At 46.5% G+C, this 18,754-nt stretch overlaps 1 protein-coding gene across 1 annotated transcript in view; it reads right to left on the reverse strand.

Annotated features, from left to right (window-relative positions):
• Window positions 1-8,079, reverse strand: part of KANK1 (KN motif and ankyrin repeat domains 1) — a 132,472-nt gene extending 124,393 nt beyond the window's left edge. The window contains exon 1 of the mRNA XM_075080057.1: window positions 7,902-8,079. The gene's annotated coding sequence lies outside the window, so the exon portion shown is untranslated. The remainder of the gene's footprint in view (window positions 1-7,901) is intronic.
• Between the last annotated feature and the right edge of the window lie 10,675 nt (window positions 8,080-18,754).

Consider the following 18,754-nt stretch of genomic DNA (forward strand, 5'->3'; position numbering starts at 1 on the left):
TGCCAGTCTCTACAAGACAAGGTGTAACTGCCAGATGAACAGAAAGCTGGAGAACACAGAGCAGGTTTAAAAGAGCAAGAGAAGGACTCTGAAGAGCACAGGAGCTATAGAAATCCTACTTTGATATGGCTGCAAGGTCCCACCTTGGTATAGCTGCATGATATTCCATAACATCCATGTGCAGTTTCAACAACTGTCCTCCACTTTGTCAGGATTTCTCCAGCCATTCTGCAACCATCTTTTACTTCTGCTCTCCTGTGCACTTATACCACACAGAACAAAAAAATCAAAGCCTAGCCTGCCAAATTACTCCTGCTTCCTGTCCCCATCTGCTCCAGAAACCCAATTACAAAGTTAACTCATGCTAATGGAGCCTGAAGGGATGTGCACTCACACTCAGCTACATGACAGGTCACAATGAATGAACAGCCTGATTTTCACCCTGGTTTGGTGCCTGAAATGTAAACAATGCACACTGAAGTTATCTACCGTAGAACTGCAGATACATCTTGGTCTATCTGTGGGTAATTGGAGTGGAAAGTCAGATTCCAATAAGTGAGTCATTATCCATTAAAGTGCTCAGCTCAAAAAAACCAAAAAAAACACACCACCAAAAATAAGAACCCACAAAAAAAAACCACCAAAAAGCTACAGTAGGATTGACCCCAGCATCAGTTTCTACTCCAAAGAAAGATTCAGCTAAACTAAACATCTTCTCTCAGCAGATATTTTGCTGTGTCTATTGAGATACCTCCACTCAGGAAAAAAAGCAAGGCTCTGCTCTGGTGCAGCCCTCCAAAAGCTGGACTGCAGTGGAAGTGGATTATGTCCTAATGTATCCATCTACTAACATTGCAATGATAATGAAGACAAGGAGTTGAAACAGTACAACCTCTCTCCTAGCAGCTGAGTTAATAACAAAACACTGGTGAGAAAAAACCCAAAGGCTTAAATTGCCTTTGCCAAGCTGCAAAACAGAGAAGACGTATCAACTTTTTCATTCCCATTTCTCTTCTGTCAGAAATCTGGAAATCAGAACCAAACTCTGCAATATTGTTTCATTTAATAATTATGCATGGGTTGTATCCCCATACTTTTGTCTCATAACATCTTGACTGTCCTTTGTTACTTTTTATACCCTAATTTTAAAACACTCCGAAGCCAAAAATAGAGAGAAAGGCTTTCTACTCCAAAACCAGAGATTCCCCCGCTCCTGTCCCCATCACTGTGCTTCTTGGCAAATTCTCTCTGGAGAAATACAGAAGAGCCACGTAACACTCGTGTATCTTCCTTCACTGTCCAAGCCAGATTAATTTGGAGTAACTCTTACAGATCCTCTGCATCACCATATGCTGAGACAGGGATGAAAAAAAGCAACATTTGCAGAGAGTTCACTATTGTCTGAGATCATTGGGGTTTTTTTGACACAGCTGTTCCAAAACAGTTCAGGAATGAGCCCCATCCTCTTCTCATTTAACAGTTCATGAAGTGAATGAAAACACTGTGACGGAAGCCCCACCGTGCACAGCCATGTTTATGCACCTAAACAAACACATTCAACCTCTGACACTGCCTCACTCCAGGGGAGACTCCCAGCCGTGAAACTGGAAAAACAATTGCGGTTAAAAAAAAAAAAGGGAAGAGTCAGAACAACCCAGGGGAAATCATTGTTTTAAACTAAACTCTTCCAACTTTGAGACAAACAAGTTGCAGGCTGGTAGCATGCATGAATATGAAATGCAAGGCAGGGAGTTTTCCCAATCCCACCCACAGAGCAGCATGCTTCTGACCATCATCTGCCAAAATGGTCCTAGTGGACGAAATTTCAGAACAAGTCACGTTGGTTTCCAACAGTTCGCAGGCTCAAGAGAGAATCACAGTACCATGATTTCATGCCTATTAATCTCTGACACAAGCCTGTACTGCCACTGAGAGGCTTCCCACCCTCTCCAGCTACACTGGCACAGCGTGTGGGACGCCATGCACACAGAGAATAGCCGGGAGGGGTATTTTGGCAGGTTTGTTTCCAGCCAGATCAGTGCTCCGATCTGTTTCGTCCCACAGCCACATAAAGATTAGCATCATCACAAAGAAACTGGAAGCAAAAACTCAAGATGAGAGCTTGCTGCTTTCAGCCAGGCACAGATTTACCACCTACCTGCAGCCCCTGTAAGGCCCCCATGGCACGGGCAGCTGCAGTCAACGGGAAACAGCCAGGATGTGCGGAGATTCACACAGATGCCAAATAAAACAGAAACAGTTCTGATGACACTTTAGGAATTCATGGTGCAAACTCATCTAGGTCAGTCTGGGTAGCATCCTCCCCCTTAATAACAACACTGCAGAATTGGGAAGGGATCAGAAATACGTAGACACTACAAAAAAAGTTAAACACACTTCAGTTTTTAACAAACCAAGCAAACATTAGTTGGAAGGGGCTAGGGAATTATGTAAAATAACGAAGGGAGCATAAAAGCTAAATCAGTCTTTCTCCTTATCTCAAGAATGAGGGATGATCAAGCTATGTAATTAGGAGGCTGAAATGTGTGCACACACACACTACAGAAGTCATTATCGCGGCACAGCAGCCATGAAGCCTACCAGCTTATCGGGACCAAGAGAAGGATTGGACACTTGTGCGGGTAACAGCCCTACATGGAGATATACTTAGGAATAATAATTAAAATCTTCAGGAAAAAAAAAATTAAGGCTCGGGACTTAGGGTTTAAAAGTCAACGTCCACTAATTACAGACAAGACATAAGGTAAGGGACAGATTAGCCCTCATCAGTCTTCGGTGTACGGATACTGCACATTTCTCAGTCTCTGGTGCAAAACCTCTCAGCACAAAGCTGGCACCTCACCCAATAACCAACATTTTGACCGTTTTTGCTTCCTCAGAAAACACAGCACCAGCACAATGCACTCCTGCCAGGGCACTACTGCTTCATGTAACTGCGCTGGTCACCCTTTGGGCAGAGAAGATGGTAGACCAGTAAAAAAACCCAGGTTCTTGGGACAAAGCATAGGTACATTTGTGCAGTGAAGAACTCAGTAGTAATGCCAGCTCTTCAGTGCTGCAAAAGCAGCTGCTGTGAAACTCTTTTCTATTTCCTCAGCACCTCTCACCAACAGCTCAGTGCCACTTACAGCAAGGAAGGACATCCTCTACTTCAGAGCACTGGCACATGGTGAAGCAGGTTTAAGAGATCACCAAGCCAGAGCAGACCAGTGATCCTGGGAATCATGGTGCTATGAACATTTGCCCAAGAGACCCAGTGAGGTGTTCCCACTGCCCTCCTGGACATCACTCACCACCAATGAAGTCAGAGGTGCCTACAGCTCATGGCATACATACCTGCAGAGAAGACAGAGAAAACAGCCCACGTTTTGCATATAAAATACTCTTCTCTCACTGCCTTTTCCTCCTCCTGGGCTCTGTGTGTCAGGGCAGCACAAACACCTCCCTCTGTGCGAGGAACAGCAGGGAGGCAGCATCCCTGGGCCCAGAAACAGGCTTGGGACACCCCCACCGCCCAACATCCTCCCACCATTACCTTCATCAGAACATTTTCTGGAGACGCCTCGTTTTGGAGGAACGTAGTTACAACCTCCAACCCATCAGGGCAGGCATCCGGGTCTAGTTTTGGCTCCTGTGTACAATAGGGAGCCCAAGCACCGAACAAGTACAGGAACAGCAGTTGGGCTTATAAAGAGGCCAGACTCACTTTGACAGATTTGCTTACCCACAATTAAGTTCCAACTGTTCTTGTCAGACTCCTCTGTCTTCAGTCTACTCACATCTCTAAAGAATTAAAGGGACATTCAAAACACGCATTCATGACTCATGTTTAATTGTCAGCTGTCCTTCCCCAGTACAGCTCTAATTAGAAATCAGAAACACATTTTTGAGCACAGAAAGACACAAAAAATTGGCATTAACTGCCAAGGGAAGCCTGTGGGAGCATTTTAAGTCTAACAGGATGCTTTCTTCTAAGTTGTGCTGTAGCCAAACTAGTCATTGGGCTTAATACAGGGGTAAGAGCCCAGGGCCTGTGACAGCCTGGAAGTGAGATTAGATGCTCCTGCCATCCAACCTGAATGACAGAAGTCTTTTCATTACTAGCAAAGCTCAAAAAGCATTTTCAATATTCACTACAGCACCTTAAAAGTAATCTCCTCTTTTCCTCATCACGGAGAAGTACATCTTTAATGCTGAAAAAGTGATTATCACAATGTACATATTTCTGCTATTTTGCAGAGTTTGCCAGGGAACCTTTGCAAAGTAAAAATATAAATATAGCCTAAACCAGTATTCAGATTTAACTACAAGTCTCAACACTGCTGTCGTGATTGCAGACAGTTTCCCAAAGTAAAATACATGGGCAGTATTCAGAGTTATAGAATGAGATAGACGTTAGACTATAATTCACAGTACAACACTGGTAGGAGTAATCTGCATAAAACATATAAACTGTAAAAAAAAAAACCAAACCAAAAATCAGTGATGCTGGTTGTTCACTCTTGATGTGTATTATTACTTCCCTTCAGGTCCCACTCTTTTGACAGCTGGGAACGGCCATATAATTTGCATGTTATTTCCCCTCGATATGTAGCATCTATAATGGGAGCAAGAGGTAACTGTGGAGTGTCAGAGTTGACGTGCCTAAGTGGTTTCCCCAGTTTCTCCATGAGATGCCTAAATGCCTTTTTACAGCAGCGCCAATTATTCAGCCATGCAAACAGACACTATTAAGATACTTCAGATGAATAATTTCCCACTAGAACCAAACACATTATAAGTTTGATCATAAATCTGAATCTCTAGACAAGACAAACTTATTTCAGTGCTTACATACGGTTTATGGAAAGATGTTGTGACATATTTTTATGTAGCTTGAATAAAAAATTTTGCAAGTAAAACCTGTAAAAAATTACATCTGGCGTTTCAAACCATCTGTAAACTAAATTTACTGCATCTTTTTAGAAGTTGGGTGGAATCAAAACTCTCTGCAAATTGTTCATTGCTACTTTTTGTTGCAGTTCCACATGAACTTCTCCTCATTGTTATGACAAGATAACCTAGTTATTGGCTTTACACTTGTCATCATGCCACAACCTACAAAAACTTAGATAAAATTCGTACCCATGCACGTATATACACAGAAGCTTTCAAGCCACTTTGCAAGTTCTGTGTTTCTTCCCTTTCTAAAGCACACAGGCAAATTCAGATGGGTCGGACAGTCCTACCAGTGACGCCTGAAACGTCTCCTGTGGCCCATTAGTCAATTCCATTAGCTAAATGTCTAGGAAAAAAAACACCTTCTCCATGATGTACCACCACAATAGGTGCTGACACTGCAAGAAAATCTGCAACTGTTCTCAATTAACAACTAATGCTTTAGTAACTAAAAGCACGATCAGCTGCCTGTTTCTGAAAGCTCTTCATGGTGGCTCTGCATCACTTGCAAAAGAGACCCTTCATTTAGACATTTTCATTTCACTTTCAGCATCTATTATTAAAACGTACAGGGCACCACAGAAACTGAGACCGCAAGCTGTACCAGAGGCTTATAAGCCTGATAAAACTGCCAGAGTGGGAAAAGGCAAACAGATACTGAGGGGGAGCAACTGATCAGACTAATCTTGCACAAAAGTAATTCGTGGTATGAGAAATACATCCATTGCCAGCTCTCCCAAGGACGTGAAATTTTCATAGACCTGCTAAACCGCCACCTAAAACCAATCCACATTCAGTTTTCAATCTAAGGACCCAGTTTTATTCTCAGTTTCTCCAGTGCAATATTAAAGTAAAGCCTAATCTAAAAAGCACAGCTGGGGTTGACAAATTTAAAAACTAAGACACTGGGGGCTCCCATATAGGCTGAAGTGCTACAGGAGTCATCAGCCAGAGTGCTACCCAGAGTGCTCATCAGTAATTTATTTAATGGCAGTATCATGTTTGCCACTAGAGAACCATCCACCTCAGTTGATGAATTTCAATCTAGTTAGAGCTCTGGCAATATAAAAGGGGGAGAACCTCACTCTGATGTCAGACAAAACAAAACACAAAGAGTTCAGCGTAACATCAAATCCCACAAAGCACATGGTTGACAAAGTCTGATTTTGAGGCGGACAAGAGCCTGTATCCGCCAACAACTCTGCCCAAGCTGCTCCCTGACAGCTGGCGATGTACTGCTCCTGGGGGCTGCTGCCCCCAGCATTGGTGGAACCCATGTTTCCCCACACCCAGCACTGTGTGGGATGCTCACACAACAAGCTCACACACCGAAGTCCCCCCTGCCTCCTATGCCAGAGCTGCAACCTCTCTCACTCAGAGTGGATGGAAGAAGGACCCAGGCTTCTCTGTCATAGGACAACACCATGTCTTCTGTTGAGGAGGCATTTTAGGGGTAAGATCCTATTTCACCTGGTCTTTAATACGAGGCAGGTGCTCCCAGCCAGAATAGAGACAAGACATCAGAGATGTCACTGGCAGTGTGGACTGGGGGCAGCCCCACTGCTGCCAGCCAGACCCACTGTGCCCTGCTGACACCCAATCCCTTTGGAAAACTCACTCAAGACCTGACGACCCAAGCAGCACTCCCAAGGGCTTGAAACCCAACCTGAACGAAAATGTCAGGGCTCTCTTTGCACACCTTGGGCACTTACTAAATTAGTTTGGCCTTTCTAAATCTCACATTAACTGGATCAGCCTCCTTTCACCTCATATTTTCCTTTCTTCAGACCATGTACCCACCCACACTACCTTTAATCAGATCCAGCCACCCTGCCAGAAGCAGTGAAATAAAAGGGTAAGATACATCTGATATTTTTAATCAGCAAGTTATCACAGTGACCTTTCTTGGTTAGCCAAGATGCAAGGTTGTCAACTAAGCTACAGAACTGCCAGATGGGCTCTGCTGTTAATTAAATGTTTGAGAGCTTTGATTTAACAAAAAGCACAGTACACCTGACCTGAACATCAGTACAGGAAAGTTAAATTTAGCTTAGTCTTACGTGAAAACCAGGGCCAAATAAGTCACAAGAAAGTCACTGTCATTACTGAGGCTTGTAATTATGCCTGCATCAGTTTTTACACATAACTGTGTATCAAGCTATAGGGCCTCACAGCGTTCTTTGTTTCAGAAAGAATAAGATGGTTTTCAAACACTTCAGAATATCTTTAAGAGATTCTTTGGGATCCATGAAGGGAGGACAAAGTTAAAGCATATTCATAAAGTGAGCATCAAAGCCCAAGACTTCCCTCCTGCCTCCCCCTCCCCCCCCCAAAAAAAATTCTCTACTGTCTTTTTAAAGCGCCAGCTCACAAGTTCGACTTTATCCAAGATAGTCCACTTAAACGAAGCACCGATGAGCACAACTCCCGCTGTGGATGTGACCCACTCCCGCAGGCCGGTACCCGGCCCCCTCCTCTCCCCCGTAGGGATGCTCTCCGCCCCGTGTCGCCGCACTTCCACCGCGGACGGGCAAGACGGAAGCAGCCAGCGCTCCGGGCCGGGGGGAGCTGCCGAAACCTGCGGTGGCGGACGGAGGCTGCCCCGAGGGACTCACCGGCCAAGCAAGCACCCTGTGGAGGGCAGGTCTGGGATGCACCTCCGCCGCTCCGAAGTCGAGACGGGATGCAGCGATGCGCAGAATACGCCCGCTCGTGCCCCCCTAAGCAAAATCACGCATTTTTACTCAAACCGTGGAAGGGGGTACCGGTACCAACAACTCTCCGCGACACGCTCGCATACCGGTCCCCGGGGGCCGCCGACTTCCTACCAGGGGCGCAACATCGGGGTAGATCGCCCGCTCCCCGCGCCAGAGGGACCCAGAGGCTCCCCCGGTGCCCGCCCGCCCCAACCCATCCCATCCCCATCATCCCCCGCCGCTCACCTCCGGGCTCCGCGCCCCGGCGGGGCCTCGCGGCCGCCGGCGGGGGGAGTCGAGGGGAAGGAGGTTGGTAGTGTTGGTGGGGTGCTCGGGAGCCCCGCAAAACTCCAGCCCCCGCGCCAGCCCGCACCGCCGGGAGCTCGCAAACTCTCCTGGCAGTCGCTTTGTACCGGCCGGCGGCCCGCACTGCGGCTGCGCGCTGCCCAAAATCAACAAGGCGCGCTTCCAGCCCCCCGCCGGCAACCTTGGCCCTCCCGGCCCCCCTTCCCTGAGCAGCAGGGCTGTCCCTCCGCCCAGGGTCATCCCTCGACACCCCCAGCAGTTCAAATACTCCACACGCACACCCCTCAACAGCACATCCTCCGCCCCCCGACAGCGCAAACCCCGCAGCCCCCGACCATGCCCCCTCCGACAGCGCAAACCCTCCCGCACCCCCGGCAGTGCAACCCCCCAGCCCCCCCAAACAGTGCAGTCCCTCCGCGCCTCAAGGCATCCCCTGTTGGGACTGTTCTGCCCCGCCGCGGGAGGGGGCGGGGGGTGTTTTGGGTCCTCTTTTGGGGGCGGCACGTCTCCCCCCGCGCAGCTCTAGTGATGCGCTGGAGGGCCAGGGCCGGCGGCGGCTGCGGAAAGGGGTTTTCTCGCCTCCATCTCACAGGCTGGGTCGGCGGGTCGCAGGGATGCGACATCTCCTGCCAGGGAGAGCAGGGCTACCGTCGGGCTGCGACTGAAAGTACAGCGTCCTTGGGAAAAGCCGTCTGTGGCTAGCCTAGACGACGTCTTCCCTGTGCGCAGGCTGGAGGGACTGATCCAAAGCCGGCAAAGGAAGCGTTGGTCGCGGCAGGGTTTGGGTCAGATCCGACACCTGGTCAAGGCTGGTGCTGCCCAGTGCCAAGAGACTGGGATTCTCCACGGGGGGTTGTCACGTGAAATGCTTTCCTTGGTGTCAAGAGCCTCGGCAGAACGTGCCCTCCCGCTGCCAGCTACTCTGCTACGCGGGGCTGGAAGGCGTCCTCGGCCAAGGCTTTCAAGGAGAGCAAAATGTGCACCGGCTCCCTCTGCACTGCGTTGTGAATCTCAGCTTAGAACCAATGTTTTTAAACTTTTGCCTTGATCTTTACTGGTCAGAACAGGCTGTCCCTAAAGCCTTTTCAGCTGTTGAAGGATACAGTAGTCCCTGTTCTGTGAACCTTGAGTCTTTTGCTTACCAGTTTGAATATTCAGTATGGATTGATGAGTGGTTTCTTTCACTCCTCCCAGTCTTATCTCGGGTGCTATCCTCATTGCCCCGGGGCTCCCAGGTGCCCCGGAGAAAATGCTTCAGAGGCTTTGTGGCGATGCCAGGAAGGATTTCACAGCTCGGAGCGGGACAGTCCCTCCCAAAGGCAGAGAGGTCAGCAAGTGAATCCTCAGGCCAGGAGGAAGCAAAGTGCAGGAGGCTCAGCAAAATCAGGAGTGTGACAACACTTGGTCTTCTTTTCCGGATCTGGATGTGGGACCCTGCAAAGTGACTATTGTGAGATACTTCACAGCACAAAAGGATGCAACTGCGGCACATCTTCTTGCTTTTTCTGATTTTCCCTGTAGTGTGCCGTCAAATGCTGGCACTTCCTGACCATCGCATCTCATTTCCTTCTTTCTGTGTCATACCTCTGATTTTCTTCTGCCTTTCCCTGGGTAATTGTCCTGAAAATCTGCATATTTCCAGATGGATTTTTTTGCAGACATGATACCTGAAGCTCATGAGTGGAGACTAGCAAAGATTGTCTCAATGCATATTGATTCCAGAATAGAGCAAAGAGGATATTAAGGAAATTTGAAAATCTCTCTGTTTTTCCCAGTGGACCACACTCAAGTAATGGTAGACGACAAATGGTAGGGTTTTCTCATTCTATAAAAAGCTAACAGGCTTGGTGACATTTCCATCTAAATAATTTCCAGTATTTCTTCTGAAATCTCAGAAGCCATTAAAACATTTTAGAGATTAAATTACATCAAGTATTTTTGTAAGTAAAGGTGCTATGATGTTGATATAAACCATCTCTCAAACCACTAAGCTTTTGTTACAGAAAAAATCCAAATCTGTGACCTAACACTGCAGCTCTTTAAGATGCTAATAATTATTAATCCTGATTGTGCTACATTTCCATTCAGAGACTATTTTTTATGGCTGAGTTATCAACCCTAGAAAAAATGGGGGACAGATGAAAGGAATAGTTGAGACAACAGTGAGCACCACTTACCATTATTTATATTAACAACTAAAAAGAAAGTATACTCAGGCCAGCAAACAACTCCTTAGCATCAGCTTATTCATCCGAATAGTTGGGTCAGGACCATGTTGTACCAGAAACTGTACAAACACAGAATGAAAGCACTCCAGACTATGGCAGCGAACAGAGCAAGCAGATAGGGCTCTTTCCACTTCTCCCACTTAATCCTTTCTTTCAGGAGTTGCCAGCTCTTGACAGTTTAAACAAGTGAAATTAAACAAAGAAGTCAATTGTTGTGTTACCTGCGTAAGAGTAACAGGAAAAGACTTTCAACATGGTCATGCAGTAGATGGGGCTTTTTTCTTTGATGGTGCAATTAAAACCACTGGGTCTTGGTTCACCCTTCAGCTCCTTGGGGCTTGTCTGGCATTGCAAAAAGCTTGCAAAGTGCACTAACGGGGAGCCTGAGGAACTGCCAAATGAGGCAGAGGAGGGATGTAAGGGGGCAGAAAGTGAGGAGGGCCAGTAAGCACTTGCCACTCTGCTCCATCCACCCTGGACTCCCAGTCATGTGAACATGGGGGAGGTTGGGAGAGGGGACATAGACCCTCTGTGGACTCCCTGTAAAGCACCAAAGAGAGAAACTGACTTCAGTCTAATCTAACCTGGGCAAAGCCTCAAGGAGGGAGGAGGATGAGGTTGTCAGTGTGTTCCTGCCCCTCCACAGGTGGGAGCAGTGAGGAGCGGGTGCTACTCTCCAGCTGGGTATGCCCTGGCTGGGGCATTGCTGCTGGCCATGCCACCCTTGGAGACACCTGCGCAGCCCCCACTGTCTACCCAGGGCTGTGGGAGTGAGTGAGTTTGTCTTATTTAGGCCGAGCACCAGTGAGAAGCTCAGAGCAGGGAATAGGTGCTTTTGCAGTGCTTTTCCAGAGTCCTGGAGTGTTTTTCGTTTTGGATGTGCTCTGGCAGGTAGTGAGGCTGGAGATGCCATTAACGTTTAGCAAAAGAACACACCACCACCCAAAAAAACCCACAAACCCACTGATTTCCTTCAAAAAGCCAGATGCCCCATGTCTGTGAGTAGGTAATTGTTAGTGCATGCCTAGAAGTAAGTAAATGTAATACTTGAAGAGAGAGAACACGGTGTATTTTTCCATTATCTGGATCAGGTCCAGATAAATACCATGTATGCTTTGGCAGAGTTTTCTGTGAGATTTTCGGTTGCACACAATACAGATAAAGCCTATGCACACATAGCGCAGACGTTAAAAACAAGAAGGACTTAAGAGAAATCATCTTGCCCAATGTCATTTTCAGTCCATTGAGCAGGGACTCAGGCAGAATGAGTTCTGTGAACACTCAGGCCTCATCCCTCTGGGTTTTAACGTTCACCATGCCTGAAACCTGTTTTGTGTTGAACATCCTGTACAGCTTACTTGAGAGTCATGGGGCTGCTAGAGCGTGAGGGTCACATCAGAGCCCTCGGAGGCTGGAAGTGCACCTGAATGCAGGCGGTCTGGGGGGCCTAAACTTAGAGGCAGCTTGCAGCAGCCCTGCTCCCAGCTGTGGCCCATACCCTTTTTGGAAGTGAGGAACAGAGGGGGATCAGACATCCCTTCTGCTGCTGTATTTGGCAGCAATTCTTTACTGAGCTGCATCCATAGAGGAGCACAAGAGGACATGTGTATCTTGGATGAGTTGTCTTAGGTCTTCCTCTAATTGGCATGGACACCTATGGCTCCACAATAAGCAGCTTGTCAGCAGGACAGTGGGTGGAAAAGGCTGAGGCTAACTCACTTTTTTGCTCAATGCCCCCCCGATCCTGCCTTCCCCCAGCACACCCAAAATCTGAGATGCTGCCAGTCCCATAAGGCTCACAGCTCCAGGGAAGCCCCTGAAGCCACAGCAAATTTCACCTGATTTGTTGGGCTAGTGGAAACAGTCATGCCCAGTAAAGAAAACAATTCTACTAAGTTTTGATAAACAGAATAATTCTGGTTTTGCCAAAACGAAATGAAAAGTTGACATGTTCTTTCTGTAGGAAATGGCAATGCTTTCCTGTGCCTTATTTTGTACATTCTAGAAACACTACCTACCTGAAAAAAAACCACATATTTTTACTGAAAAGAAGCTTTGGCTTGTAGGAAGTGGTGTTCACAGCACCTGCCTGGACCAGAGCCCTACAACCCTCCTGCTCCCCCCCAGTTCCTCCCTGCCTTTGTGGGGTCTCACACAGAGAGGGGCTGAGAGGGGGCAGGGCTGTGCTGCTGGGAGCATCTCCCTTCAGGGGCCTGGGGTGCACTCCTGCCTGGGAAGGACACTTTGAAGTGCTGATCACTGCCAAGCAGCTGCCGTTGCCAAAGCTGAGTGGCAAACTAAGGAATTAAGTAAAACTGAGTTTTAAAAGCACTGGACCTTTGCTACCCTAAATATTCTGCAAACCATTGTGAAAAGCAGGAGTAACACGTTGCACTGGTGTGAGTGACTCCACACAGTGGGCATGGCAGCTAAGAGTCGAATTAATCCTCTCCACTGACAAGCCTGTAAAAGCCCAGCTTTTTCTCTCTGTGCATCTACTGTTCTGACTTGCTTTTAGGGAAGCTGCGGTTTCAGTAGGTGTACACACTGTCACTCTTTTCTCAGCACATCACACCACTAGCAAATCACACCGCATGGCTTGTTTCTGAGCACCATCTGCAAGGGAGGGATGTTATACAAAAGCAAAAGAAGGCAGAGCATTTTTATCAGTCCTGGTTCAGGACTCACATCATTGGCAGTCTGGAAATAGTACCACATACTTGCCTGTCAGTCCCAAGTGAAATGAAATGACGCGGCATGCAGCTGAGTTTCCATCATCTGAGTTCTCAGTGCTGGAGGGTATGTGTTGCTGTTTGCCACACATTGTCTTGGACCTCATCGTTAGGCCTTCAGATATTTGAGGCACAAGAGTGTTCTTGATTTGTGCATGAATGCACAGGAATGCAACTCCAGAAATCATTTACTAGGTGAAGTGTAGCATTTGCCTTTCCCCTTATCTTTAAAGGAGTAGTGTCAAAATACTATACTCCCCAAGGTTTGACCAGATCCAAAAAGATACAGGCAAAGTTGCCATAACGTTTTTGCCTTCTAGATTTTATCTGCTTTTTATCACTGAAATATTTTAAAGAACGCTTGATTCTCCAGAGCTCTGAGACCTTTATTTTACCTCTGAGCTGGGTGAAGAGGCCACTGCACTTTAAGTCAAATCAACAGCACCACACAGTTCTGTTAGCAAGCTTAGACTCCACAAAAAGCTTTGCTTGGACTTGACGTCTGTCATGAGTTGTATGAGGGATTGATGTAATAATTTCCTTAATGGGTATGTGCACAGCAACTGAGGTCTAGAACTACATTGGGGAATCATGCTAAAACCTAAAATTATCTATTTGGATACCTGCTGGGGGAGATGAGCAGGTCCACATCCCCAGGAGGGGGAGAGCTGGCTTGGTCAAGTTCACAGGATACCTGTCTCACATGCCAGGGCAGGCAGAAAACATTTCAGAGCACTCTGACAGCGAACTTGTGGCCCACAGTTAAAGACAAAAGCAACAACTATAGGAAGAAAGCAGGAGACAAAACGCTTTAGCAATTACTTGTTGGAGCAAGGAATTTTTAAAATGATCTCCCAAAGTTAGACTCCATTGATGCAATCCTAAATTTGTGCATGTTCATCCCAGGGAGTGGCAGAATCAGGAAATTAATAACCCCACTACTTGTTTCTCCTTGGAGGAGTTCCTCCATCATTGAGGATTTTAGCTCCATAGCAGGAGATACATAGGACCCAAGGGACACTTCAGAGGACCCCTGCATTTTATTATGAGACACTTGGAGTTTTCTTTCTATCTTTGTATGCTGCAAATTCTCAAATTAAAATGTGCTCTGTGCCAGAATTGGGCTAGCAAGGACTGTTCTTATGCACAGACAGATTTAATTACTTTGTATGAATGGTGATTTGATTTCTGTGATGATGATTTGTTTTCATGAAATTCATTAGTCAATTATCCCCTTAAAATGGAGTTTCTCAACCTTTGTCCTAGTTTCAAATTCACAAGGGGATTTTAACGTACAGGTGAGGTACCTTATTTGCAAAATTGTGATTAGGATATGGAGGGCCTTCACTGTAAAAGTGCAAGCAAAAAAGCTTTATGTACTTGGCCGTCTTATTGAGAAGGGTTATCACATTATCTTCTGCTGTTTTTCTCACCTGCTGACTGACTTAACAAATAAGGGCCCATCTGATGGTTATTAGTAACGACTCTGAAAACTAAAGGTCTCACCTCTTGAAGGAGACAACGGGTTCTTTGTTCCTGTTCTGCACATATCAGTGTGAAGCTGCTTTGGCAGAAGCTGGGGAAAGTTTTAGCTGTTCTTTGAAATGCATGCCTTGCTGATTAATCTGTGATTTATGGTGCTGGAGGTGGGTGTAGATCCTCTCTCATAACTCACAGAGATTCTTTACCCTGAAGCGTCTGATACTGGCTGCCGCATGGGTAGGAAACTGGATGAGCTGAATGGCATGCCAGGTCTAATAACACTATATTTATGTTTCAACAAACTCATGACTGACTACCAGTGGAAGTCTTCAGCCTTGAAATGTACCTCCTGACAACACAACCTGGCACAGACAGTAAGTATGGGTTCCTCCACAAACTAAGCTGACCTGTTGCTTCATTTTTGCTAGCGAGGTCTGGCAGTTGTTGTATAGACACAGGTACCCTCTCACTGTTTCAGACCACCCTGGAGCATATGAAGAGCCCCTGTTTTTAATGCATGGTGTGCAGTTCTCCTCTCTGGATGCAGTGAGTGCACTTTCGTATCTTACTGATGCAGAGCACTGCTGAGTATTCAAGAAAATGCATTAATCCCCAAAGCATTTCTCGGGTTGGGGCAGTTTTCTGCCCTCCTTCCAGCAGTGGAGTTGAGCAGCTCCCTAGGAGGCACATGCTGGTGTGTCCCAGCTCTTCTGCAGCCTCCGCAGTGCTCTCCTGCAGCCACGCCTGCAGAGCTGTGAGCCACACCGACACCGTTGCGGATGCTCCCTCCTACACTGGACTGTCCTACCCAACCCACCTGTACGTTCATCGTGGTCGGTTGCAGGGATCTTGGGCAGGGGATAAGTTACAGCAGCATTGCGGAGAGCAGAGATGGGAACTGTCTGAAAGCAAACTGCTGAAGTTAAACAGAGGATTCAACAAGCTCCAGTTTTGTAACCATGAACACTGAGTGTTAAATGCTTTCCCTTACCAGGCTGTGGGAATGATCAGCAGTGAAGGAAGGGTTAGCTGGCCTTTCTAGGAAGAGTGCCTCTGTCAGTGAAACACTCTTGAGTGCCAGGATGGCAGCTGGTGGTGTAGGGTCAGTGCCCTGGTGATGGTGTCTGGCTTGGGAGCAGGATCCCAGTAACTGTGAAGCCACTGGTGGGCACATTTGGGTGCATCCTCCATCAGGGAGTGATAAAGAAGATTATCAGTGAACCAAAACTAGGAGAAATAACAGGACATTCTGCCTTTGCCCTCTGCTTCTTCAAACTATGCCTATGACTGTATTTCCAAACTCAATAATTTCCGTCCACAGCATCCCTGTTGTGCATAGGCCATGGAAGCAGTGGTCGCTCTTTGCAGCCGTTACTGCAGGAGGCACGCAGGGCTGTGCCGCTGCTCCCAGCTGGCCTGGATCCTGCACTGGAAGTAACAGTCCTGACACTGAGCCTGCCTTCTTCAATGGAGCGATGGGAAAGCACAGTGAGCCTTTCGTTTGTTGCTTTTGCAGTTCCCCAGTTCTTGACAGAAACAAGCAAAATCTAGGCAGTCAGCATTAAAAAACAAAAATCCACAAAATCCTCCCCAAACCTAAGAATACGTTTATTGGAAAAACTAGAAATTTCTTTATTTTATTATCTTTTAATCTCCTGCGATTACTTTCTGCCCGACAGCTTCCATTAAAGCACAGCAGCCCTCGGTTTGGTGCTGGGTGCCCCACACAGTCTAGAAAGTGAGATGCATTCGGCACTTCAACCTGCCCTTAATTCCATTTCCATGGTACTGCTCCCTTTGTTCCCCACAGTGTGTTGGGTTCTTAATCTTTTGCTCACCGATTGCTTATTTATTTCTTTATGGATGGATTTCTTTCAGTCAGCTGCAGCCTTTGTCCTAGGCTGCAGCAGGCCTTGGGGGCAACTGGGTTTCTCTACAACCTGAGCTGAGCAATCCTTTCTACACTCTCACAGAGGAGTGCTTTTATTCTCTTTAACCTGCCACAGATTACAAGAGTTTTGTTCTTCCTAATTTAATGAATAGTTGAAGTCTGTTACATAAGCCAACCTCTTTGAAATCTCTTAGACCGGCTTGATTTAATATTATTCTCCCAATGTTAAAAGCTGGCAGCATGAAGTTACAGTGAAAATAGCATCCTTCCAGGCTATAGAGAAATCCCAACCTCTGAAGCAAGCACTGTTAGCTTAGTTTTTGTACAGCTGTTCTTGGTGGCAGTCCTTCCCTTTCCTTTCCCTCCCCCTATATTTATTAAGGGAAACAAACAAACAAAAACCAACATAAAATTCAACTTTGCTTTTTTTTTTGTAAAGGAGAAATTTTGTTTTGAAGCATGCAAAGCAGCGGATTGCTTAGGATAAGGAGAAGAAAATGTTACACCTTTCAAGGCTTTCTAGACTAATCCTAGGCAAACTATGATTGCACGTCCTTGGGGATTGTAGTTTGTTTTGATCAGCTAAACATTTAGTTTGATGTTTTCAGGATTTTTGCTGAGCAACATTGAGTGACTACATTGTTTGCATAAAACTTTATCAAGGTTAGTTTTTTAATTCTTGAACACTGGGAAAACAGTTTTTGAATAAAAATGCTTCATTTAAACCAATCCCTCACTGAGAACATAAGGAGTCACAGAAACATACTCAATTCACTATGTCAGGCACTCAATCAATGCCAGATTTTACTGTTACCTTTCCAAACAGTAACTGAGCTCTGCTGTGAATGTGCATTGCCTTTATTCATGTAATCAAAAAGGACTTTTTCCACAGGGGCCCCTTCTCCTTTCAGCGCACTGATTAGACTGGAGCATTACCAAACCTGAGATGACTTATCAATACCGGTTAATTATTTTTTAATCACTCCATTTAACTGGTTTAAAAGGTGGTTAAAACACAGTCAGCTGAGCTACTCCCTGAATTACCTCACTCCTAAATTCAGCACTGATGGCAACACCCTATGAACAGTCCTTGTATGTGTTCCTTTCTACCAGAAGGCAGCAGCACTGGAGTGCAGTGAAGCACAGTAAAACACTGTTATCATGTGCTTCATTTTCATAACAAGCTTTGCTTTGAGAGGTTATAACACCTTAAAGAGTCCTAGCTGGTTCTGTGTCAGACTGTCTGCTAAGCTTTAATTCCCCTTTCTGAAATATTTGAGGTGATGATACTTCAAACAGGCAAAAAGGAAAAAAGGAATTAAAACATTTGCTTTCATTTTCCCAAGTCTTCACATCGGTGGGAAACCTAACAAGGAAGCATTCAGCTTCCAGAAAGAGGTCGTGTAATCCAGGCCTGCCAGTTGTAAGTGACAGCACTGCAGTTCTCTTCACCTGGCACAAGTATGGTTACAGCCTGTTCAGTCCATTACCTGGTGCAGCCTTGAACGTGTTTCATGCGGCATGAAAGGTGTGCTCCCTTTATGGCTGTTGTTCTGCAAACCAAGAAATCTAGCATTAGGGCTGCCCGTGTAGATCAGTAGTGCTGACCAGAAGCCCCCACCTTGACTGTTCAGATGTGTTCAAAACATGCTGACAGGTTAATTTATACTTCTGGGCATTATTGTTGGTCTTCTCACAGCTGGCATGGACTCCTTATATATGTGTGTTGTCTGCACGTTGGCAGATGTGTGAGTGTGTGCTCACACCTGACTTGGATCAGCTGTGCTCTGCAGGGTGGTGGGGCTGTATACAGACTCAGTGCTGCCGGTCACAGCCTGCTGCTGCACGGTGCAGCGGGATGGGGCACGGCTGGGGTTGTGAACAGAGAGACACTCGTGTGGAGCTAAAGGATTCCAGCCACAAAACCAGCAACACACTCCTTAAAGCTGCTGCTCACTGATGGTAAATGCAAGGAGTAAGCGTGCTATGGTGAGCTTCTAGTCGAGACACCAGTGGGAATCTCTGGATCAGGGTGGGTGTAGTTCTGTCCCCACTTGCTGGTTCCCCTGTGACAGCCTCCATATTTTAGCCCTGGACCTGACTAATGTGGACAAACGCAAGTCTCCCTAGTCTTGGATCACCCAGATGGTGTGTCATTCAAGAATCAGGCATGTTTCTGCTCTACACCTACACACCGGAGGAAGAAAGGAGGGCACTGCTGTCACTCAGCCTTCCACCACCATTTTTCACAGACACTGAATGAAAAAGAAGTTAGGAAGCAAGTTGTTGCGTGCTACCCCTGCAACAGACACAATTTATCCTAAAGACAGACCAACACCTCCCCTGTCCAAATCTTTTTATCTTCTGCTGAACGATGCTTCTACAAGGAAAGGTTGTTCCTATTGAAATCTTCTTTCCACCTTTCTACTGAGGTATAAGGTGCAACACAAGGACACTTCT

This window comes from Phalacrocorax aristotelis, chromosome Z (assembly GCF_949628215.1).
Source record: "Phalacrocorax aristotelis chromosome Z, bGulAri2.1, whole genome shotgun sequence".
Taxonomy (NCBI): domain Eukaryota; kingdom Metazoa; phylum Chordata; class Aves; order Suliformes; family Phalacrocoracidae; genus Phalacrocorax; species Phalacrocorax aristotelis.